General features: G+C 43.0%; 1 long non-coding RNA gene across 1 annotated transcript; it reads left to right on the top strand.

The window, feature by feature from the left end:
• The first annotated feature begins 647 nt into the window (after positions 1-647).
• On the top strand, positions 648-26,654 carry LOC310779127. The gene is made up of 5 exons (XR_014552809.1): positions 648-742; positions 1,370-1,430; positions 23,640-23,756; positions 25,258-25,417; positions 26,027-26,654. It is a non-coding gene; the product is annotated as an uncharacterized lncRNA (long non-coding RNA).

Here is a 26,654-nt window from a genome sequence, read left to right as displayed (position 1 = left end):
GGGGGGGGGACATGAGCCGTCTGTGGCAAAACAATCACTGATGCAAAAAGACAGATACAACTTTAGATTTCTACTCTGCCTGACATTTTCAATTTCATATTTTTTCTTCAAAATGCTCTTGTCATGTAGTGTTAGGGGTAATAGCTGCAATAAAGTTCTAAAAAAGGTGTGGGCAGATGTTTCCTGATTCAAACCAGTCTCCCCCCCCCCCCCCCGGTCTCTCTCTCTCTCTCTCTCTCTCTCTCTCTCTCTCTCTCTCTCTCTCTCTCTCTCTCTCTCTCTCTCTCTCCGCCCTCTGGGTTCATTTCCTCGTTTCCTGGTTAGTCGTTGCGCAGATTATTTTCTCCACCTAAAGATATTGATATAAATATAGATATAGATAGATATATAGATATATAGATATAACAGCAGTTAACTGACAGTTTACAGTATATTTTACTCTCCTGACTCTTTGATGTGACTGTGTTTGCAGCTACCATTTTCTTATTTAGACTAAAAAGAGGAACTCTCGGCTGTTAAAGGTTTGTCTGAAGTTTACATTCAAAACAACTCAATGCTCTTTTACAACATGTTTGTGTTTTAGTGTGGTTTTCCTGTTCAAATAATGTAGAAATGGTTCATAATCAGTTGTGTTGCTTTCTGCCTGCAGGTTTGAGGGAAAAAAAACGTTGGTTTCTCTCATGCACGAGCTGCCAGATAGGCCTGTTTATGAGATGCTTTTGACGATTGACAAAATGAATAGGTAAGGTTTATCACACAAGTTCAACCATGCTTTATCAACAATATTATATTGTATTATACTGTATATTACATTTTAATATAATATAGTGTAAGCTATTTAATGTATTATTTACTTATTTAAGCAGGTTTTACTTCCTGTTCTCGACTAGGCCTAAAACCTGAGGAAGCAAGTTACAACCAACAACATGATGAGGCAATACATTAAAATACAACAAATGACAAAACAAAGTACAAAGTAAAACAATGTAATCACAAGATAGTAAAATCTCTTGTGATAAAATGGAATGAATGGAATTCCTGTCAGCTGCTCCACCTCAGTAAGAGTTTTGATATTACAGCTGTTTGTGACGTCCTCAATGCATTACACAACTATGTGCTGGTCTGCTGTTTAGGTGACTGTAGATGATGTGGTTAATGTCTCCATCTAGTGCACAGACAGTACAACTACATCATCTGATCTGTGGTGTCTCTTGGTTTCTGGCCTCAGGTTAGACTGCTTTGGTGTCAGACTAGACTACTAGACTTGTTTACCCTGAAGTTATGAGGTTGCACCCTCACATCAAATGAACACAGATACCCAGGACTGACAAAGGAGAGTACTAAGCAGTCTGTCTCTCTTTCTCTACAGATGAAGGCAGAACGTCTCTGTGACTTGATGCTTTGAATTCACCAGGAGAACATCTTCCCAGGTAATGCTGACAACATTTGTCTTTGTTTACTGATTGTTTGTTGTCTGGCAACGTGTGAACAAACTTCTCTCTTTAAATATCTGTACTGTTAGGAGGCATCTCTTGAAAAAGGCAACACTGTCTCTTAGACAAATGTGAAATAGTAACATTGGTCCAAAAATGTTTCTATTTCACAATTTTGGCTCTAAAATTGTTGTGAAATGGAAACTTTTTTTTGAATAGGAGTTTATACAGGGGTGAGAGTTTTTAGAGTGGTGGGAGAGGTTAGGTTTAGTCGTAGGCGGTGGGAGAGGTTAGGTTTAGGGTCTGGATTAGGGTTAGGTGTGGGGGGTGGGAGCAGTGGCGTGTCTAGGGAGTGGCCTGGGGTGGCATGGGCCACCCCTAGAATCTGATTGGCCACCCCAGGTGCCACCCCATATGATTGGCTCTCTGCACAGTCAGTAAACCAAGCTTCCGTGTATAGGCGCAATCCAGTCTTAAACCTGAGAGGCAGTAATGAGCCATAGTAGTGTCTAGCCTGCCGAAAGCCCCAGAGAAGAAGATCTTGATTTGAGGATTTGGCGCAGCTGAGCAGCAAACAACTTAACGCTAAACCAACGTCGTGTGTGTGTGTGTGTGTGACGAAGTGAAGCATCCTCTATCTGATTCCTGGCGGCTACATGGACCAGGTGTGTTCTATATGCTATTTATTTATTGTGGCATGCGTGAGTAGACTCTTTGATACATATGACATAGCTACTGTGCCAGTGGTTTAAAGAAAGACAACATACTGTACATTACCTGCCAACAAACACGGAGATTTTCACTTTGAAATTAAGCACCCTCGCTAAAAAAAATATCATGACATGTTACGGTAGACTTGAAACTTCACCCTGTCTTTAAAACTAAGCCTGCTACTAACAGGGTAAACGGACAATAAACCTGTGTGCTAGGCTACGTGATAATGTGGTGCAGCAGGTGTGTTTTCATCTCAGCTTGCTAGTTGCTAACATGAGCAAACCTGTCGTCAGTCATTGTTTGGTTGTCAATGCTAATGCTAGGAATGTAAATCTGTCTTGTGTAACTTTGTAGGCCTGATGTGAGCATGTCAAATGTATCCATGCATGCACAAGGAAATCTATTGTGCAAGACATATAAAGTGACATACAGTATGTCTTCATGTGACTATTACAGTATGAAAATAAATTTAGAACATTGAGGATTTCTTCTCCATCAAAACAAAGAAATTAAAAACTGCACATGGACAGAGCAGCCAGCAGCACTGCTACCAGTCATATCAGTTACAGTCAGAGCTGCAGGAGAGAGCAGCAACAAGCTCTCCTCCTTGTCAGTCAGATGAGTCAAGCCAGCAGCTTGACAGCAGGAGCCCCCAGCTGTATGTGTGGTTATGTATATACTCTAAAATCCTAATAGTTCCAGATTTATCTTTAGTAACCTAAACAGTTATCTTGATATTGCCTTGATGTCAATGGAATTGTGGTTAATTGCCAGACATTGCAACTAAAGTTGAAACTTGTCAATTATGTGTGTAGAACTGGGAAGCTTTATATTACATTTGTATGGTGCAGGGCTGGACTGGGACCAAAAAAGCTACCTGCCATGTGTCAGACAGGCCCACAATTTCGAATCGGCCCAATTTTTCGAGCTCGCGCTCGCGTCGCTCGCGCTCGCATAGATACTCAAAACCAAAAAATATAGAGTAGATTACTTTGGACATAATATAGCCACACAAACATTTCCCATATCTGATGTATCTTTCCCCATAGTCTGTTACAACTTTACCCCGCTCGCCGGGCGCTTCTGGCTCATACTGAGCGCATTAGCGCCCGGCGAATGTAACGCATTTCCCATTTTACACTGTGCCATTTTCACGTCTAGGTCTAAATGCTGGCTCCTACCTGAGTCTTCACGTGAAGTTAAGACGCTATCCGATGTAAAACATCCTCTTCTTTTAATGACACCTAGTTGTTGCATCCAAATTGTTGCATAAAATCCACTTTTCTGTCGCTCAAAAACCGAAAACTAACAGTTGCTATGGGCTGGCCCAATTGTACGTGAACCAACGTTGATTGGTTAGAGGGCCACTCCAGAGACCAGAATCATTCATTATTGACGCCTGAATGGACTGCGGTCATGCCATCCGCACTTTGAGGAAGCGTAGTCGCGCTATCTGCACGTAAAATCCATTGAGCATCTACTTCGCTCTGCATGGTAAAAAGAGTGGGTGAGCCCCTCATGGTGCCTTCAGGTACGCCTCGTACACCCATAAACAGATACTAATGGCCACAGAGCTTGTTGTAAACAGCACAGATAATGTTGATTGGGCCGCTACCGGCCCAATCAAATACATAATACATACTTTTTCACCAACCTGACCGGCCCAAAACGCAGCAGCCCGCCGGCCATCGCACCGGTAAGAATACATTACAGTCCAGCCGTGGTATGGTGCTACTCTGTGTGATTGATGGGTCTATTTCTCTTAAATTATTCAAGATTCAAGATTTTTATTGTCACTCCATGGTACAAGTATCACGTGTGAAATTCTTGTGCTGTGGACTCCGTTTACAACATAGTGCAAATAGTACAAATATAACACAAATATAACAGGGCATATGGGTGCAAAAACAACAAGAGACACACAAGCAATAAGGCAGTATAGTGATAAGACAAGTCAGAGACAGTGTCATATTCACTGCACATAGGTGCACATGTCGGGTGCATACTTTAGACGTGCTTAAACATTTTAAATTCTGCGTATTTGACATACAGGTGCAAATAACATATTCCTTATTAAACATACAATTAAACCCGGCATTTTAAATTCGGCGTATTTGACATACAGGTGCAAATAGCATATTCCTTATAAAACATACAATTAAACGTTAGACATACGTAATGGTAGCAGCTACAGTACGGTACAGTGCGGCTACTACACTATTTGTGTATGTTAAGGAGTCTCGTGGCCTGCGGGAAGAAACTGTTCCTCAAGCGATTTGTGCGTGCTTTCGGAACCCTGTATCTTCTCCCTGAGGGTAGCAGGGAGAACAGGCTGTTGTGGGGATGGTTTGTGTCTTTGATGATCTTCAGGGACCTCCTGAGGCACCGCTGTTTATACAGTTCATGCAGATCTGGCAACTCACATTCTGTTACGTGCTGTGCCGCGCGTCTCACTCTCCGTAGCGCCCTGCGGTCCATGGTGGTACAGTTCCCGTACCAGGTGGTGAAGCCGCCAGTCAGCAGGCTTTCAATGGTGCCTCTGTAGAAGTCCCTGAGGATTTCTTTCCTTAGCCCAAATTTCTTCAGGCGCTTGAGTCCGTGTATTCGCTGTTGGGCCTTTTTGACGACAGTGGCGGTGTGGCCGGCCCAAGTCAGGTCCTGGTGGATATTGACTCCCAGGTACTTGAAGCTGTCCACCCTTTCCACCACTGTGCCGTTGATGGTGATTGGGGGGTGTGCGCCCCCCCCCCTCCTGTAGTCTACAATGATCTCCTTGGTCTTGGAGACGTTCAGAGAGAGGTGGTTGTCCTGGCACCATTGTTCCAGGGCCCCCACCTCCTCTCTAATTATGCTTTAAACACAGGAATGTAAGACACTGTACTAATTAAAGTAGATATGTAGTCTAGTTGGGATGAACATGGTAAATTAACGCTATTCTGACGTGTGCCGTGTGCGTGCACAGTGCGAGCGAGTGCATGTGTTTTTTTGGCTAAAAGTCCAAAAAACGTCAAATTTTCTTCGCCACCGCCCTTGCCGCCGGCGCCGTGGCCACCCCTTCGTAAGTCTGTGCCCCACTTGTGCCACCCTGGTAAAAACAGTCTGGACACGCCACTGGCCAGGGCACCCAGGCATTTAGACAGGAGGCGCATCTCTCTGCCTGTTCACTCTCTGCAAAAGTTCCTCTTCTGTATTCTCTCTGGTTCATAATTGTATCCTCTTGTCACCAAGGTGAATGGCATATCATCCTCGCTATCAAAATCACTCATATTTTCGTTCGTGTATTCTATTTGTTGTGTCTTCACTAACAAACCGAGAGAAATAAAATACCCCCAAATAACTGCGGAGTAATCCAGTGCTGCGGCTCTGTGCAGGCTTTTAGCGGAGGAATACGGTAGTTGTACGGTTGGGAGAAAAAGCAGTGCCGAATGAAACTGCTGTTTTGCGGAAAAGTAAAGCGCTGAAAATTGTCAAAATAGAGCGTGCATGTACACAGATATCGATTTGTTTAGGTGGGCGTTGTTTTAGGTGCTAAATTACGTTTTAGTTGTTGACCCCCAGGACTTACAGAGAAAAAGCTGGTGAGGCTGCTGCTCTGGGTGCCGGATCTCGTTCGACGCTGCGCCCCGCTTCAAGACCACTGTACCTAATTAAGTTAGTGTATCGAACTAGCTGATAGGACCCCACTTCAAACAAACCGAACTATCCCTTTAAAGTGGCAAATAACCAAAGCAACATTAGATTTTTTAATACAAGTTCTGACAATATGTAAACACTATGTAAAATATAATAAGATGTAGCCTACAGAAAATGAAAAATGTATGTCTAGCAAATTCGAAGAGTTCGAAAATGTTCTTCTATGTCATGGATTGTTTGCTGGAAGCCACGGTATTGTTTATCAGGTGAAGGGTACCTGGATCGCCTGCACAACACGCTGGCAAAACAATATGACGATGCCTCCCTCTCTCGCCCTGTAGAACTCACTGGAGGAAATGTCGATAGGCCATCAGGCGACACTGTCAGCAAAAAACAAAAACAAACAAAGAAAAAACAGTATTAGAACGGCAAGCCTATTTTCAGTGTAACGTTTGACGTTACATACAAATGTTCTGCTAAATAGTATTATGCAAAAAACGATTGGTTATCATCATAATCTACTGCTAGCTATCAGGACTAACTTTACACAGACACCAAAACAGTATAGTAACGTATTGTTACACGTATCGTTGTATCGCTATGAAAAACATAATCACATAATTAGTTAATTTATTCCCAGATGCCACTCTTCTAAGACCAAAACAGTATAGTAGGCTAATGTATTACACTATTACGCTATTACAGTACTTACTCGATGCTGCTGGCCTTGGCTGTCTCTTCTAGTTTATTTTCCGTCTCCTCAAAAAAGTTTCTAAAACCCAACGATCCTAGCCTGGGTAAACCCAACCCCCAGTGACCTGCTCTCAGGCTCACCCTGCTTACAGTCACAAGGGTCTGGCCGCCCACCTATGGTAATCGATTTCTAGCGGTTGTTGCGCCCCCCCCCGATAGACCACTCCATCAGCCAACCGTCATCCAACCAGCTTAGCGCACAGAGCACATGCGCAGTGCAACAGATAGCGTCATCACTCTGCAACCTTTGTTGTTAGCACATGAGCTAACACTTTTCGTTTCAGTACTGCTAGCACGCAAATGGCTACAACCAGTGTGCCCATGCAGCCCCTCCGCCCGAAATGTAAACAGACTCAGAGCTGGCCTACGGATCGATGTGATTTCCAGGTAAGAATATGTTATTCACAGGTATATGCCACACTATATATTATCTCAGAAACTAGCGTAATTGTGTTTGGTAAGAAAGACATTTGATAAATGACTGACTTTTCCTCATCGGCTGTAGTGGGTTAGCGAGGTAACGTTAGCTAGATTACGGGAGCATTTAACGATCTAATGAATTCTAGAAAAACATGTCAGAAGCTAGCTAACGTTAGCCACGTGTAACATACAGTAACTACTACATTTTATATTATTAGAGCTTCCAAGAAGAGAGAACATCGCCTCTGCCAATGACTCCTGTGACGGTGGTGGAGGAACAGGACAACTGTCTACACGGACCCAAACCTCGATCCCTGCTGCAGATGGCCACAGATCTGGAGAGATATTTGTGGCTGTGAAGAACAGTCATCTATACAGTGATATAATCTAGTTATCAGGGACACGCTGTCTTATCTGCATAAATCATATTGAATAGTACCAGACAAAACCTTCAAAACAAATCAAGCTCTGGAATTTTTTCAATTGGAGATGTGTAGGGCAGTGGCGTGTCCAGACTGTTTTTACCAGGGTGGCACAAGTGGGGCACAGACTTACGAAGGGGTGGCTACGGCGCCGGCGGCAAGGGCGGTGGCGAAGAAAATTTGACGTTTTTTGGACTTTTAGCCAAAAAAACACATGCACTCGCTCGCACTGTGCACGCACACGGCACACGTCAGAATAGCGTTAATTTACCATGTTCATCCCAACTAGACTACATATCTACTTTAATTAGTACAGTGTCTTACATTCCTGTGTTTAAAGCATAATTAGAGAGGAGGTGGGGGCCCTGGAACAATGGTGCCAGGACAACCACCTCTCTCTGAACGTCTCCAAGACCAAGGAGATCATTGTAGACTACAGGAGGGGGGGGGGGGGCGCACACCCCCCAATCACCATCAACGGCACAGTGGTGGAAAGGGTGGACAGCTTCAAGTACCTGGGAGTCAATATCCACCAGGACCTGACTTGGGCCGGCCACACCGCCACTGTCGTCAAAAAGGCCCAACAGCGAATACACGGACTCAAGCGCCTGAAGAAATTTGGGCTAAGGAAAGAAATCCTCAGGGACTTCTACAGAGGCACCATTGAAAGCCTGCTGACTGGCGGCTTCACCACCTGGTACGGGAACTGTACCACCATGGACCGCAGGGCGCTACGGAGAGTGAGACGCGCGGCACAGCACGTAACAGAATGTGAGTTGCCAGATCTGCATGAACTGTATAAACAGCGGTGCCTCAGGAGGTCCCTGAAGATCATCAAAGACACAAACCATCCCCACAACAGCCTGTTCTCCCTGCTACCCTCAGGGAGAAGATACAGGGTTCCGAAAGCACGCACAAATCGCTTGAGGAACAGTTTCTTCCCGCAGGCCACGAGACTCCTTAACATACACAAATAGTGTAGTAGCCGCACTGTACCGTACTGTAGCTGCTACCATTACGTATGTCTAACGTTTAATTGTATGTTTTATAAGGAATATGCTATTTGCACCTGTATGTCAAATACGCCGAATTTAAAATGCCGGGTTTAATTGTATGTTTAATAAGGAATATGTTATTTGCACCTGTATGTCAAATACGCAGAATTTAAAATGTTTAAGCACGTCTAAAGTATGCACCCGACATGTGCACCTATGTGCAGTGAATATGCCACTGTCTCTGACTTGTCTTATCACTATACTGCCTTATTGCTTGTGTGTCTCTTGTTGTTTTTGCACCCATATGCCCTGTTATATTTGTGTTATATTTGTACTATTTGCACTATGTTGTAAACGGAGTCCACAGCACAAGAATTTCACACGTGATACTTGTACCATGGAGTGACAATAAAAATCTTGAATCTTGAATAATTTAAGAGAAATAGACCCATCAATCACACAGAGTAGCACCTAGGGCTGGCACGGATCACGGATAATCCGTGACCCGTACGGATCAGCCCCCACGGTTCGGAACGCGGTTCGGAACGTCAATGGTCCGCGGACTCCCCCCCCCCCCCCCCCCCCCCCCTTCGTTTCATTTAACGTTTAACGTTAGTGTATGAGAACGCCCAGCGCAGCCAGACACAGACAGGCATCATCATGGCATGCACAAGTGAGCTTCCTCATCCCTTGTCGCCGCTGTAAAGTCTCTCTGAAGGCTGTGGCTAGTGGCTACTAAAGACAACAAACTTATTTCAACACCTCTGAAAAAGCACAGGAATGCGATCAGCGTGTTGCGGGCTGCACAATATAACAGAGCCACAACACACACACACAAACACATTATCACCGGACGGTGAAATGTTGCCTTAGGACACATAACAACAAAACAACATGTGGGGCCACTGAGTAGCTTAACGTAGCATCAACGTTATATTTCCAGACTGACCTGGTCTGGTCTGTAGGTCTGTACCCGTGTCATGTGACTGGTGCAAGCAACAGCCACGAAGTTAGGCATAACAGTGCCACCTAAAACAGGAAGTTGGGTTCTGCCTTCAGAGTAAAAGCATACATTGTGTCACTTATGAGAAAAAAATATTTTTTGAGCTGTGCAGGGCAACAAATGGTTAGAGAATTATAATAGTATTAAAAAAATCTAATCGAAAATCTAATTTTAAGAGAAAAAATCTGATATATATATTTTTTTGCTGATCCGAAAAATCCGATCCGTGGGTTTTCTGATCCGTGCCAGCCCTAGTAGCACCATACCACGGCTGGACTGTAATGTATTCTTACTTGGCCGGCGGGCCGCTGCGTTTTGGGCCGGTCAGGTTGGTGAAAAAGTATGTATTATGTATTTGATTGGGCCGGTAGCGGCCCAATCAACATTATCTGTGCTGTTTACAACAAGCTCTGTGGCCATTAGTATCTGTTTATGGGTGTACGAGGCGTACCTGAAGGCACCATGAGGGGCTCACCCACTCTTTTTACCATGCAGAGCGAAGTAGACGCTCAATGGATTTTACGTGCAGATAGCGCGACTACGCTTCCTCAAAGTGCGGATGGCGTGACCGCAGTCCATTCAGGCGTCAATAATGAATGATTCTGGTCTCTGGAGTGGCCCTCTAACCAATCAACGTTGGTCCACGTACAATTGGGCCAGCCCATAGCAACTGTTAGTTTTCGGTTTTTGAGCGACAGAAAAGTGGATTTTATGCAACAATTTGGATGCAACAACTAGGTGTCATTAAAAGAAGAGGATGTTTTACATCGGATAGCGTCTTAACTTCACGTGAAGACTCAGGTAGGAGCCAGCATTTAGACCTAGACGTGAAAATGGCACAGTGTAAAATGGGAAATGCGTTACATTCGCCAGGCGCTAATGCGCTCAGTATGAGCCAGAAGCGCCCGGCGAGCGGGGTAAAGTTGTAACAGACTATGGGGAAAGATACATCAGATATGAGAAATGTTTGTGTGGCTATATTATGTCCAAAGTAATCTACTCTATATTTGTTGGTTTTGAGTATCTATGCGAGCGCGAGCTCGAAAAATTGGGCCGATTCGAAATTGTGGGCCTGTCTGACACATGGCAGGTAGCTTTTTTGGTCCCAGTCCAGCCCTGCACCATACAAATGTAATATAAAGCTTCCCAGTTCTACACACATAATTGACAAGTTTCAACTTTAGTTGCAATGTCTGGCAATTAACCACAATTCCATTGACATCAAGGCAATATCAAGATAACTGTTTAGGTTACTAAAGATAAATCTGGAACTATTAGGATTTTAGAGTATATACATAACCACACATACAGCTGGGGGCTCCTGCTGTCAAGCTGCTGGCTTGACTCATCTGACTGACAAGGAGGAGAGCTTGTTGCTGCTCTCTCCTGCAGCTCTGACTGTAACTGATATGACTGGTAGCAGTGCTGCTGGCTGCTCTGTCCATGTGCAGTTTTTAATTTCTTTGTTTTGATGGAGAAGAAATCCTCAATGTTCTAAATTTATTTTCATACTGTAATAGTCACATGAAGACATACTGTATGTCACTTTATATGTCTTGCACAATAGATTTCCTTGTGCATGCATGGATACATTTGACATGCTCACATCAGGCCTACAAAGTTACACAAGACAGATTTACATTCCTAGCATTAGCATTGACAACCAAACAATGACTGACGACAGGTTTGCTCATGTTAGCAACTAGCAAGCTGAGATGAAAACACACCTGCTGCACCACATTATCACGTAGCCTAGCACACAGGTTTATTTTCCGTTTACCCTGTTAGTAGCAGGCTTAGTTTTAAAGACAGGGTGAAGTTTCAAGTCTACCGTAACATGTCATGATATATTTTTTAGCGAGGGTGCTTAATTTCAAAGTGAAAATCTCCGTGTTTGTTGGCTGTACAGTATGTTGTCTTTCTTTAAACCACTGGACTATGTCATATGTATCAAAGAGTCTACTCACGCATGCCACAATAAATAAATAGCATATAGAACACACCTGGTCCATGTTAGCCTAGGTAAACCCAGCCCCCACGTGACCTAGCTGCTCTCTCAGTTCCCAGTCACTAGCGTCTAGCGAACGGGCCATTCAAATCGATTTCTGGGGCGATTGAAAGACCCGCGCAGACCCGAAGCCAATGAGTGACGGCGTGACTGCCAACATCAGTCCTGCCGTGATCGGCCAATCAGAGAGTGCGTCTTTGTCAATGACGTATAACAGCTGCAGCGGCTAGCCATTAGCTTTTGGTCTTTCCAAAGCATAGCTCCCGAGCTAGCTACTAGCTATGGCTATGAACAGCTACAGCTACGTATTGTTGTGTCGCCGTTAAATGCGCTAATGGAGGACCAGATACGCGAGGCTTCTAATCTGGGAATCAAGGCGTTGCAGATCGGTGGGGTGAATGATAAAGACAAGGACATGGACGCTGCAAGCTTGTGTATGCAAGTCCAGAGGCCTTGATGAAGAAAAAGTGGCGAAATATGCTGGCATCGGCTACACGAAAATTAACGTTATTAAATGCTGTAACGTTAACGGTAATTCTCATGTGTATGGTTTATTTAGCCTACTCAATCTCTCCTGAGATTATAACGTTAACCTGTTAGGACGCTGTGAGCTTGTGTATATAAGTCCAGAGAACTTGATGAAAACAAAGTGACAAAATATCCTGGCATCGGGTACACGAAAATTAACGTTATTAAATGCTGTAACGTTAACTGTAATTCTCATGTGTATTGTTTATTTAGCCTACTCAATCTCTCAGCCCATGTTGATGCTGAACCAAATGACCAGTCCGGCTGCAATGGTTGATTTGTGAGGTTAATGGCAGCCAACAGAACTTCATATTGTTTCCATACTGTACTGCATGTTGTACTGCATGTTGTACTGTTCATACTCAAATTGTACTTTTTTGAATGGAACTGAATAAAAATGTTTTTGTTTGATACTCTATTCTGTTGTATTGTCATGTGAGAATGAAAACAGCTATATTAATAGTACTTCAAAACAGTGGTTCTCAAAATGTTTCCACATAAGGATCCTTAAACTGAATAATGTGATGCTAGACCTGTGCTTGTTTATTTAGCAAAAAAAGTGTAGTTAAAGTTATACATTCATAACTTGTTCTGCAGTCATATCAGACAATTCTCCAAAGCAAGTGTTAACTACATTCAGAGTGAGCCAGTTATAAAAATATAACATGTAACACATCACAGCAATACTGTAGCCTACAGTCCAGTGGTATGGTGGGCTAATTGTTTGAATTATATCGAAATATATTTGCATGGTGTAGCATGTAATGCAGTCTGTTAAGATACTGTAGCTAGATACTCTGTGACACAGAAAGGCAGACAAGCTAGCAGCAGGGATCTTGTCACACTGATTCCAGATAAACCCGTCTGTCTAGCCAGCTATACAATATTACTGTATTATAATACCACAAGCTAAAGCAGCATATGCCAATGGAAGGCTGGGTAGCATTAGCTAACGTCATCCAGGCTACAGAAGGCTATTATAGTTATGAAACGCTGATTCAAACGTTACAATAATAAGACACAATACTGTAGCTAGAGAGAGTAATTTATTTCAGAGCACCAGATATCACCATATTTAATTTCAATAAATATAAAGCATTCATTGATTGAAGCAGAGTGCTGGTCGGTTAAGTTTCTCTGTCATGTCAAGCGCGTTACGCTGTCACTTACCTAAATCACGTTAAATCGACGAGAGATATATATAGACCCAGGATTACATATATGTTTCACATAGGGTGGTGTTTTCATTTCGATGTTTTATTTGGTCCAATATTGAAATGTCCTACAATTGCAGGTTGTCTTACCATTACACAAAATTGAGATCTACCTTCATATCTATTTCGGCTCATTTGTTTGCTATTTAGTAGCGAAATGGAGTAGCAATGCATGCTGGGAGGAAGTGAACATTTTTGTTTTGTTTTTTAATAAAAGTAGGCTACTTGTGATATCTCACGTGGTCGATCATCATTGCAAATTTAGCCCAATTTGTACAAAATGCAGATGTGAACAGCTAGGTTTAATGACAAATATGGAATATCACCCAAGGAAATACCACGGTTTAATGCCAACAGATAAACCATACAGATTTGCTGTAATTGTGAACACATAAGGGAGCAAAGACATGGTTTTCAAGTATAACACAATGTACAACTTTTATTCAAAGACAGGATTGAAAAATATAGGTCACTTGTATTCACTTCAGTAATGTCAGGTCTCAGTCGCATTCACGCTAACCTCTTAACGTCTAGCTATAGCTAGGTTACATCTGGATTATGTATAATATACAGTATAATACTACGCTCACTAGGTCATGACATTCACATTAACGCCTCCAAAAATCTACTGTAGCTAGCTAGCGTTAAATAGGTTTATCTGTAACCACGCTGAAATGTGAGGGCATTAACGTTAATATTTCAATTAGGTCAAACACACCTTACCGTTATGACTGCGGCCGTTTTTGATTAACATTAGCGTTAAGTCCATGATCAAATCTAGCATTTCGGTATATTCAGTGTGTGTGTGTGAAAAGGATGTTAGCATGCTAGCATTATTAGCACAGAATGTATACAGTCCATGGTACAACGTTAGGCCTTCAAGTCCTGAGGCGAACAGCGCCGGAGGATGAAGTCTGCAGACTGGCATTCAGTGTCCAGCATAACAAGCACGCCTGTTTCCTCATCAGGTTGGCAGCAGCTGACAAGTTGCCCTTCTCCACAATACCTGCGGCTGATGTGGGGCATGGCACCCTGGTCTGTTTGGAAGGGTATCGAATTAATACCTGAAAGAATAAACAGAGAGGACGTCAGTACTTACATTGCAAGTTGTGATAAAATAAACAGATCATGACAGGAGTCTATCCAGAGAGAGAAGGAGAGACAGCTGTTGAGGTTGAGGTCTGTTGATCAAAATAACACCTAGCGTTATCGAGCTAGATACTCTGACGCTGTAGCTAGATACTCTGACACAGAAAGGCAGACAAGCTAGCAGCAGGGATCTTGTCACACTGATTCCAGATAAACTCGTCTGTCTAGCCAGCTATACAATATTACTGTAGCCTACATAATAATACCACAAGCTAAATGCAGCTATGCCAATGTAAGGCTGGGTAGCATTAGCTAACGTCATCCAGGCTATAGTGACTAGACAGAGAGAGATGTAGTGTGTGTGTGTTGTTTTGCCAAGGCAGGCAGGCTAGCTAGCAAGCAACGTAGCCTTAGATTAAAACTAAAGTACCAGGAACAGCGTTACATTTATGATATTTTAATGATGTTGGTAAACACACGTAACAGTATAGATCCCCGTTATATAACCTTTATTTAATCAGGTAAAATCACATTGAGATCAAGATCTCATTTTCAAGTGAGAGTTATGAGGTCTGTTGATCAAAAGATCACCAAACGCTATATCGAAATCGGGTCTGAGCGGACGGCAGCGACCATACAAAGGACAGCTTGTACAGCTGGGGCTTCTCATCACCTGGACACATTTAACGGCGACATTATCTGATAAACTGGCTGCGCATAACATTACTTATTTGCGGGAGTGCACGGGGGAAGTGTAGATTAATCGTGCTGCACTAATACATTATGTTACAAGTACATACCTCAGCTCAGTCAGACTCTGGCAAATCCGACATGATTTGCTATCCTGTTGGTGTAGTTTCACACCAACCCTCTCCAGGCGTAGAAATACCCCCTTCTCGAGTGGTTTGCAGCTGCCCAACTTGCCTTTAGAACGAAGGTTTCTCTTACACAACCTGCAAAAATCGTTCACATTGCTAGTAGCCATCGCGCTCCGGTTGTGGTTGCTAGCAGTAGCCTAGTGAGTTAGCTAGGTGGAGTTAGCTCGAGCGCTAACAACAAAGGTCGCAGAGTGATGACGCCATCTGTTGCACTGCGCATGTGCTCTGTGCACCAAGCTGATTGGATGACGGTTGGCTAGTGGAGTGGTCTATCGGGGGGGGCCCAACAACCGCAGGAAATCGATTAGCACAGGCGGGGCACCAGACCATAGTGACTGAGAACAGGTCTGAGAGCAGGTCACGTGGGGGATGGGTTTACCCAGGCTAGGTCGATGTAGCCGCCAGGAATCAGATAGAGGACGCTTCACTTCGTCACACACACACACACACACGACGTTGGTTTAGCGTTAAGTTGTTTGCTGCTCAGCTGCGCCAAATCCTCAAATCAAGATCTTCTTCTCTGGGGCTTTCGGCAGGCTAGACACTACTATGGCTCATTACTGGATCTCAGGTTTAAGACTGGATTACGCCTATACACGGAAGCTTGGTTTACTGACTGTGCAGAGAGCCAATCATATGGGGTGGCACCTGGGGTGGCCAATCAGATTCTAGGGGTGGCCCATGCCACCCCAGGCCACTCCCTAGACACGCCACTGGTGTAGGGACCCTGACTATGGATCACCTGGACATATCATTAAATTTGATAAAACTGCAATTGTGCAACAATTACATTTTATGTACAGTACTTGTTAGTATAGTTTCATGTTTGGCTTTACCTGTAATAAATGGGGACATTTATATCTGTGACTTTTATTTACCATCACAGCATAAATGAACAATGCATAACCCCTCCTAATGTGATGTCAGAAAATCTAAGTAATTATGCATGACATATTACATTTCAGGACATGTGGTATAGAATCTTTTTTTATTCCAAAATAACAAAACAGATGTGGGACACTCTTAAAGAACAATCAATGAACTGTTATAGTGTAACCTACATAGAAAAAAGTTTGACCTGGGCACTTCACACAGACTACCTGGAGTAAAGACACATGAAGCACTCTTTTCTGTCTGCACGTTTATTAATAGGGGCTGAGTGACGTTTCGACAGATAATCTGTATTCTTCAGAGTCAAAAAGACTTAATAGACTTTTTAAAATGTTAGTGTTTCAGTTATGGTTTGTTGTTGTTCATTTCCTCCCAGCATGCATTGTGCTACTCCATTTCGCTACTAAATAGCAACCAAATGAGCCGAAATAGATATGAAGGTAGATCTCAATTTTGTGTAATGGTAACACAACCTGCAATTGTAGAACATTTCAATATTGGACCAAATAAAACATCGAAATGAAAACACCACCCTATGTGAAACATATATGTAATCCTGGGTCTATATATAGCCCTCGTCGATTTAACGTGATTTAGGTAAGTGACAGCATAACGCGCTTCTACTGTCATCTCCTGGTCTATCTGGTGGTCTGAAATTACTCTCTCTAGCTACAGTAGGGTAACTGGCTCCTATTGTGTCTTATTATTGTAACGTTTGAATCAGTTTCATAACTTTATAATAGCCTATTACTGTATAGCCTGGATGACGTTAGCTAATGCTACCCAGCCTTACATTGGCATATGCTGCATTTAGCTTGTGGTATTATGTAGGCTACAGTAATATTGTATAGCTGGCTAGACAGACAAGTTTATCTGGAATCAGTGTGACAAGATCCCTGCTGCTAGCTTGTCTGCCTTTCTGTGTCAGAGTATCTAGCTACAGTATCTTAACAGACTGCATTACATGCTACACCATGCAAATATATTTCGATATAATTCAAACAATTAGCCCACCGTACCACTAGACTGTAGCCTACAGTATTGCTGTGAAAAAGTTACATTTGATTGTGTCAAGTGTTACATGTTATATTTTTAACTGAGCTTTGCGGAATTACCTCAACACAATTGTGTTGTGTATCAGCTTTAAATATCCAATATATACAGCATTAAACAAACGACCAGCAGCATTCAAATGTGCAAAAACATTATATTTATTGAAATGTGGTGATCTCATGTCACATCACATAATGTTATGCCCAAATGGTCTACTGCCCAGAAGCGTCACTTTACATGTTTGGTAGGGAATTATTTTAATTATGTTAAACCAGCGTTTATCTTCCATAATGCATTAAATCATAATCACAATGCTATGAAGACATTAGCTGATCACCACAGAGCTGCACAGACAAGTTTATCAGATAATTTCGCCGTAAAATGTGTCCAGGTGATCAGCTCTGAAGCCCCGGCTTGTATGGTCCGCTAAAATCCGATTTCGATATAGGTGTTATTTTGATCAACAGACCTAGCATCACATTATTCAGTTTAAGGATCCTTATGTGGAAACATTTTGAGAACCACTGTTTTGAAGTACTATTACTATAGCTGTTTTCATTCTGACATGACAATACAACAGAATAGAGTATCAAACAAAAACATTTTTATTCGGTTCCACCATGATTCCCACATTAACATTAACAGCTGTTTTTTCACTTGAATTTCCTCAACGTAGTTGCATAGCCATATAGCTAGCCATATAGCTAGTAGCTAGCTCGGGAGCTATGCTTTAGAGAGGCCAAATGCTAACGGCTAGGTAGTGCTAAGCCGCTGCAGCTGTTACACGTCATTGACAAAGACGCACTCTCTGATTGGCCGATCACGGCAGGACTGATGTTGGCAGTCACGCCGTCACTCATTGGCTGCGGGTGTGGGTCTTTCAATCGCCCCAGAAATCGATTTGAATGGCTCGGGGTCTAGACGCTAGTGACTGGGAACTGAGAGAGCAGGTCACGTGGGGGCTGGGTTTACCTAGGCTACAACGATTCATGGTCCAAAACTTTGATGCAACCTTACACATCCCTCTCGTTCCTTGGCATATTCAGCGACTTCTTCAAGAAGAAATTGGCCTCTCGCTGGTGCAGAGCGATCTATCGGAACACATTTGCGGCGATGCAGAATTTGTCCCCGGCACGGCGAGCCTCGGGGCCGGGCTCTGGTTCGTCTCCGGCGGCCTGTTCAACTGCCTCTCCTTCCATACGGGGCAATTCCTCTGCACTGTAGTCTGGCTCATATGGCGTTAAGTAGCCCTGAATGTCAGAGTTTATTAGCACACTTTGGAAATTGTCTTTATCCATATCAAACTCTTCAATTGTATCAGGAATATTTCCTTCAGCCATGGTTCAGTAGTAGCTTTGCTTTAGCAGCTAAGAGCTAAGTTAGCTAGCTGCTAGCAGACCGATGCGGGCAGAAAAGATGGCTGACGGAGTGTTTTGATTTCGGAGCTGTGGAGGAGCGTGGAGGCCCCCTAGAGGCAGCACACACACAAAAGAGTTGTAGTCCTAATCAACAGCCCTTCCGCATGTGTAATGCGTGGTCGTGACGCGGTCGTGACGTAAAATGCGTCAGAGCGGTGCAGTGTGAATGGGAATGAAAAGGCAGTACAGCCAAGAGGGTTTACTGAAGGGAGGTAAAGGCTGCCCATCTACTCATACTACTGACATTGTAAGGATACAAATCTGGTTGAAAACCAGTAAAGCCATCCTTTAAGCTTTAATATAAACTGCACTGCAAACAGAAAATATGAAAAAAAAACACAAAAACACAGGGGTCCTTCCCAAAATTCAATAAATGACATGTCATGACATTACACTCGAAAACAATGTCACTCCACACACAGCTTTTTGGGCAGAGCAATCATGCTTTGTCCAGTCCAATGTCCAGTGCCGATGCTCATGAACGCTTTATCGTGCTGGACATATGCTAGGTTCCGACCTAGCATGTTTCTTTTTTATTGACCAGGTCTACTTTAAATGTCTTTTTGCATCTGGTTAAAAAAAATTGGGTTGAAGTCTATTCGAAAATGAGACGCGGTGGGCAGGGTGTCATGTGGAAAGCTGGGAATGGCGTCCAGTCTATCCTGAATCAGAGCACACAACTCACTGAGCTCCTGGCTGCAAAAAGATGGACACCGCACAATCCATCCATCGACGCCGTCTACACTGCCATCCTCTTCATCAGACATAAAATCCTGAGAGACGCCCCTAATAATAAAGTTGAAGTTGTGTGTCTGTGTATCATGGGTCGGAAATGAACAGGAATGCCAGCAAAAATGCCAGCAAAAAATAAAAATAAATTGCCCTTGGATTTGGGATCACGGGGGCTTTTAATGCCCCCATAAAATAAAGAGTTAACTTTCTGTATTCTAGCGTTACTGCAATTTGCAGTGTCGGATTTGGTGCAATTTGGAAATGCGATGTTCAATATTAATAAACTAAATGAGCGAGTAAACGGAGGAGCTGCTCTGTCGCTGTGTGTCTGGGTGCAGCAGGGCTGTTTGTTGTAGGCACTGTCACATCACAGCAGGGCGGGGCTTCAGGGCTCTGACTGGCCGGGGGTGCAAGCCCCGCTCGGTTGAACTGCATGATAATGACTAATGAGCACACAGTAGGAACACACACTAGCCAATAGGAGCTGAGACATAATTGCCCCCTATCTTCCCACTGGCCTTAGGCGCTGAAACTGGCGTTAAACGCAAAAAAACGTGCCTTGCGCCTGCCTCGGAAAGATAGCACCATGGTTTTAGGCCCCGAAATGTGCTTTACGCCGAAGAGGTGTGGCGCAGTGCCAGAATAGGCCAGAATGGGCGTTTCGGCCTTAAATACCGGCCTAACGATATCTTCCCCCCTGGCGTTAATTTAGCGCTTAGCACTTTTCAAAACCAGGCCTTATTCAGTGTGCCGCGAATATTACTGTGCGTATTTACACACAGCTCTCCTCTGCCGATCTCACACTCTCTCCCCCTTCAGTGCGCCGCGGATATTACTGTGCGTATTTACACACAGCTCTCCTCTGCCGATCTCACACTCTCTCCCCCTCTCTCTCTCTCACTCCCTCTCTCTCGCGCGTCAGACAGGCATAAAGACAGATGGGAAAAAGTTGTTATATTGTAGTTTTGAGCCCCAACATTCAGAGGCTGTTGAGCCACATGTGAAATCTCCCAGCATGCATTAATACATTTCGACAAGAAATAGCAGCCAAATCAGCCTAAATAGGCTAAGTGGTAGATATAAATAATGTTTATGTTCACACAACATGCAATTCTAGAACATTTCAATATTGGACAAAATAAAACATAGAAATCAAAACACAACCCTATGTGAAACATATGTAATCCAGGTGGTATATATATCCCTCGCAGATTTAACGTGATTTAGATGAGTGACAGCCGTAACACGGTTCTACTGTGATGTCCTACTGTGATGTCCGCTCCAAGACTTGGCCCTACTTCACATTTACTTTTACAATAAAAACACATTTATGCAATGACTTTACATAATGTAGGCTATAATGTGCATCATCCTACCTGTGCAGCAGGGGAGAAGAAAAGGTAGCAAAACGATATCATTCTGGACAAACTTTCACCAATCTTCTCATCATGACATAGGGATAGGCTATATTTTTCTAGCCGATGCGTTTAGAACATTCTTTTCACTTTGATCTTGCTATAGTGTAGCGTACTTACATGCTTGCAGTATTTAAACTGCAGTCAGATTGGCTTGAAAAGCATAATAATATGGAATAATATATATGCAGACAGCCGGGGATGAAAGACGGAGGGGGGGAGCTCGGCCTCGGCTTTTCTGAAGCCGGACTGGATCGCTCCGTGGAATTGGAGCTTAAAAGGGAAGCTTGTGATTTGTTTACTGCACTTCCCCAATGAGCAGGTTGTGCATAATTTCACGCTTAAAAGGCGTGGTTATAATGCTTAAGGCCACGTGTAGTGCCGACACCAAAATATCGAGTGCGCCAGTCCACGCCCACTAATCTGCGCTGCACCTGGCGCTGGGCGCAGTTTTTAGGCCGATAGAGCCCATAGTCTTGCTGAAGCGTGTATGCAGAATGCTACTTTATTGATATGGCATGGTGTGACGTGTGTCTGCGGAGCCCACGTGGTCACACGTTGCTGCACATGGATATTACTGTTCCTGGTTTGAGTGTTTAAGCTGGTAAAGTGTCAAAAGTAAACTGGTTCCAGTGTTCTCTAGTGTTTCAGCTCAGTGTTCAAGTGGCTGGTTTAAGTGTTGATCAGAGTGATGGTCTGTGGGTAGAAACTGTCTTTGTGTCTGGTGGTTTTGGCATACAGTGCTCTGTAGCACCTGCCAGAGGGGAGGAGTTCAAACTGATCATGGCCAGGGTGAGATGGGTCAGTGAACATCTTTCCTGCCATTTTCTTGACTCTGAAGGAGTACACGTCTTGGGCCCTATCTTGCATCGGCATAGAAACTGCGTTTATGGCCTGGCACAGCCCAGATTAGTGGGTGTGGACCAGCGCACTCGATATCTTGGTGTCGGCGCTACACGCGGCCTCAACCATTACAACCACGCCTTTTAAGCGTAAAATTATGCAATGTCTGCTCATTGGAGAAGTGCAGTAAAGAGTCACACGCTTACCTTTTAAGCTCCAATTCCACAGAGAAATCCAGTAAAACCAGACAACGCCAAGCGCTCTGCTCCCCCCCCCTCCCTTCATCCCGTCTGTCTGTCTCCATATATAGGCTATTATTCCACATTATTATGCTTCTCAAACCAATCTAACTGCAGTTTAAATACTGCAAGCATGTAAATATGCTACACTATAGCAAGATCAAAGTGAAAAGAATGTTCTAAACGCATCAGCTAGAAAAATATAGCCTATCCCTATATGATGAGAATAATTAGATTGGTGAAAGTTTGTCCAGAAAGATATCGTTTTCTCTCCCCTGCTGCAGGTAGGATGATGCACATAAATATAGCCTACATTATGTAAAGTCATTGCAGAAATGTGTTTTTATTGTAAAACTAAATGTGAAGTATTGCCAAGTTATTGGAGCAGACATCACAGTATAGCACATGACAGTAGAAGCGCGTTACGCTGTCACTTATCTAAATCACGTTAAATCGACGAGGGATATATAGGCCCAGGATGACATATATGTTTCACATAGGGTGGTGTTTTCATTTCAATGTTTTATTTGGTCCAATATTGAAATGTTCTACAATTGCAGGTTGTGTTACCATTACACATTATTTAGATCTACCTTTACAGTATATCTATTTCGGCTCATTTGGTTGCTATTTAGTAGCTAAATGGATTAGCCCATTGCATGGTGGGAGATTTCACAAGCCAGGCAGTGAATTTACAACTTATTTTTTCTATGGGACGTGTGTTGTGTTTGTCTGAGTGAGGGAGTCAGAGAGAGAGAGTCGTATTGTGCCTGTCAGACTGATCAAGAGAGAGAGAGTGACACAGAGAAGGGTGACAGAGGAGAGCCAGAGGAGCGCTCCGCGCAACCAGCGCACTGAATAGGCCTGGTTTTCAAAAGCGCAAAGCGCTAAATTAACGCCGGGTCGGAAGATATCATTAGGCCGATATTTAAGGCCGAAACGCCCATTCTCGCCCATTCAGGGAGTGCGCCACGCCCATTCCGCCTAAAGCGCATTTGGCAGCCTAAAGCCCTGTTGATATCTTCCCGAGGCAGGCGCAAGGCATCTTTTTGCGTTTAAGGCCCGTTTTAGCGCCGAAGGCCTGTGGGAGAATAGGGGCCCTTGTCTCCAATTTCAAGGCCTGAGGCAGTCACATTGCTATCAAACCTAGTCTTGTTTCTCTCTGTTACTTTCTGGGCGTTTCGAGAAGCCAATTGGTAGCTGTCTTCTAAACGAGGTCTTTTACGTACTGAGAATGAGATTTGCTGATCTGCTTTCAAGGGCAATCCATAAGCTAGGTCGACAGGTAGTCGGGGTTTACGCCCGGACATTAACTCATAGGGAGTGAACCATGTTACCTCATTACGTGTATGCATAGGCAATTCTAGGCTTTCCAACCAGGGGGTGCACCATCACGGTTGAAAGTGTGTTAGGGGGGTTTCCAGGGGGGGAGTGCCCCCCTGCACAAAGACATTTTTTACATTTTAAAGTCAAATGCATTAATCTGGTGCACTCTGAGAACAAAATGAAGAGGCTACTAGATCTATGAAGCACTACACACATCACAATAATATCCTCTTCACTATGCTGTGGCTTTACAATGATGAGAAAATATGAGTGAGTTGAGAGGTCAAGTACAGATTAATTTTATTCAGAAACACAATGAATCGAGAAATTGCATTGAATAATGTTGAATATAATGAAATATAGATAGTACGACACATTATATATATATATATATATATATATATATACTGTATATGTAAACTGTATATCGTTTACATGTAGAAATAATTTTTTTCCCATCTGGCCACAAGGGGGTGCACGTGCATCCACTGCACCAATGTAAAATCGCCAGTGATTGTATTCATAATGCATGTACAGTACTAAGAGTTTTACAAACTCATTCCAATGTGACTTTTGCTTGTTCTCCAATGTTCCTAACGTGCCTAACAATATTCTGTTAAATCTTTCGACAGGGTTACCCCATGGGTAGTATGGAGTTGTTCTGATTTTCTGAATACCTGTGACTTCACATAGCTCCTTGATCAATCTGGATTCAAAATCAGGCCCTTGGTCGCTGTGCAACTGCTCAGGTATGCCATAACAAACAAAAAAGTCATCCCACAAACACTTAGCAACAGTCCTCACTCTCTGATTGGGTGTGGGAACTGGGATTGCAATCTTAGTGGTCAGTGTACAGTTAGCAACTGTCCTTACTTTCTGATTGGGTGTGGGAACTGTGATCGCAAACTTAGTCAGTGTACAGTTTTTTATAATTTTTGGGGCATTTCGCCTTTATTTATTTGTATATAGGACAATAGGTAGACAGGAAAGGTGGGGGGAGAGAGAGGGGATGACATACAGCAAAGGACTGCAGGTCGGATTCTAACCCGGGTCGCCCGCGCTTAGGGCCGAGCCTTCGTAGTATGCGTGCTACCAGGTGAACTACCAGGACACACAGGTTTTAGTTTTTCTCACTGGCATCTGGAGGACTGCTCCAAACGTATTTTCATTGTACTTGTACAGTGGCAATAAAGTTACTTACTTATGGATATCCATTGTGTTGCTACTATCGTCCTCAATCGACAGGAAATCCATACTCTAGGGCAGTGGTTCCCAACCTTTTTTGTCTTATGTACCTATGTACCTTGAGCTGTTTTTCCATGACAATAGTACCCCTCACTCATGCGTGTTGATGATTACATACAAGTAAATCTATACAAAATATATGTTTCACTGAACTGCCGGTGTTTGGGCTTTTTAGTTGTTGTTTTTTGCCATTATCAGTAGCAGAACAGTGTAGCAGTTGACACTTAAAAGCAAAACTAGTTGCGGCACACAGATCACATTTTAACAATGGGCTTATGAAATGACTTGGAATATATATATTTATTTATCATTTTGGAAGTAAATTGTATTCCCCAATCATTCCAAGTACCCCCTGCAAGCTGCTCAAGTACCCCTAGGGGTACACGTACCCCTGGTTGGGAATCACTGCTCTAGGGGTCTCATAGTCGTTATGTTTACCAGGGGCGCTGCTTTTTCAGGAAGACCTTTTCTGCAAAACATTTACAAAATTTTCTGTAAAACTAGTTGGTATGTAACCTGGTCTCCATCCTGCCTTTTCGGTATAATACATCGTCATAGTTGCAATAGATTCCATTCCCTTAGCAGGATTATGGACGATTTTCTGAGACCCTGAGTAAACCCTGGTTTATCGACAGGTGTGTATGCTATCTGGAGAGGTGGAGGAGCGTACCTATGTTATGAGGAACAACCCCACCTCTATTTTACAATTGTAAAAACAAACCCTTGGAGAAAAGGTGTGGGAGCTCCTGCGCTCCCACAGCACTACACTCCTGTGTATCTGTGTTACTGGATACAATCTTGCCTGGTTTCACAAGTGGAAAACAAATGTTGAAAGTAGAGTTGAATAGAGATAAGACAATTTGATAGGATAAATGTGGATCTGGTTGCTTATACACAGCGTGAAGTATCATCAATCAATCAGCCTTTCAAAGTGTTCATGATTTCATTTGCTGAAGATTCTGCTTTTTTTTTTTATTAATTGTTTATATTTTATTTATTTTTCAGCCCATTTCTGACACTTTACAAAAGATAAAGTTGGTTCTTGGAGTTGGATATTTCCTGTGATTTTATCAGGGAGCAACAATGGCGACGGATAAAGAGAAGGGCTTGCAAGCGCTGAAGGATTTGAAAGAGGCAGAGTTCAACATGAAGGATCTAATGCAGAGTTAAGTCATGGGAAGATTAAAAAGGGGACATTTGAAAAAAGATAGAACTTATCTAACCATGCCAACAATTTATCCTAAGTGCAGACTGTCATTGTATCTACTTTTGTTGACCTACATCCAGACAATAGATGTGCAGAGAGACAGGCAGCCTTGTGAGAGTATGTGTTCTGTATTGTATTTGTGTTTAGTAATTTCTAGGGATTTTAATAGACAGTGGGTGAATTCTCACTTTAGTCACCTTGTACATGTTGCATCGTCACTTTATCCATAACGCCAGTAAAGAAGGTCCTCAAGGGTATCAGAAAATCTAATTAGATCAAGCAGCCATAGAACAGAATGATTAAAGGCAATTATCAGGAAAAGCACAAACAGCCTACTATTTCACCAGCGATAAATCTGACAATTGGATTATTTGTGATTTTGAAATATTAATTGATGGATTTCAGACAGTAACATTTTGGAGATAGAAAATAAGCAGACATAAACATATATTTTTCAAATGAAAGCCTTCATGTTGTAATCCTTCAGAAGCAAAGTAGTCTGATATAAGCTGATTTTAGCCTGATCCTCAGTCCAACCAGCTCATTTTGCATTCCCTTTGTCTTCAGAGGAACACTTTGTGGATGAACATCGGGTTGACCTGATCCAGAGAGTGACCATGGTCGCACCGATCTTGGATAAACTCCTGAAGGAGAATGTTGTCACGCAAGAAGGCTACAACAATGTGATGTCTAAATCTACCACCCATGATCAGATGAGGGAATTGTATAAGTCACTGAATGCTAGTGGGAATAGAGGCAAAGATATCTTCTGTGATATCCTTAAGAACGAGGAGAAATTTCTTGCACAGGACCTTGCCCCACTCTGCCAAGCACCTCTCATGAGTGAGAGTGTCAGCCACAGACAGGCAGAGGGGGAGGGCCGTCACAACCTTGAGAAACCAGAGAATCAAGAAAATGGTAAGTTGGACAGTGATTAACAGAAGAACATCTAAGAGCAAGGGGCACTTAATTGGGTGGAAGATATGGGCAGAAATAGATGTTATGGAGTAGAATACTCGTCAGTTTATTGCATATTATATATATTGTTGTGTATATGTGTACTATTTGTGAACATATACATGGGTTCACTGTGTGTATCCCCAAGTCTGCTTTGTAGACACCTTGCTTGTTTCGGGTTAGTGCTTGATTATTATTATTAGTGATTGAGTCATTGATGTACTGCCCCAGCCATGAT

This window comes from Poromitra crassiceps (assembly GCF_964638095.1).
Source record: "Poromitra crassiceps genome assembly, chromosome: 7".
In the NCBI taxonomy this organism is placed as follows: domain Eukaryota; kingdom Metazoa; phylum Chordata; class Actinopteri; order Beryciformes; family Melamphaidae; genus Poromitra; species Poromitra crassiceps.
Note: the sequence above shows the minus strand (reverse complement) of the source record. Positions and strands in the feature narration are given on the sequence as shown.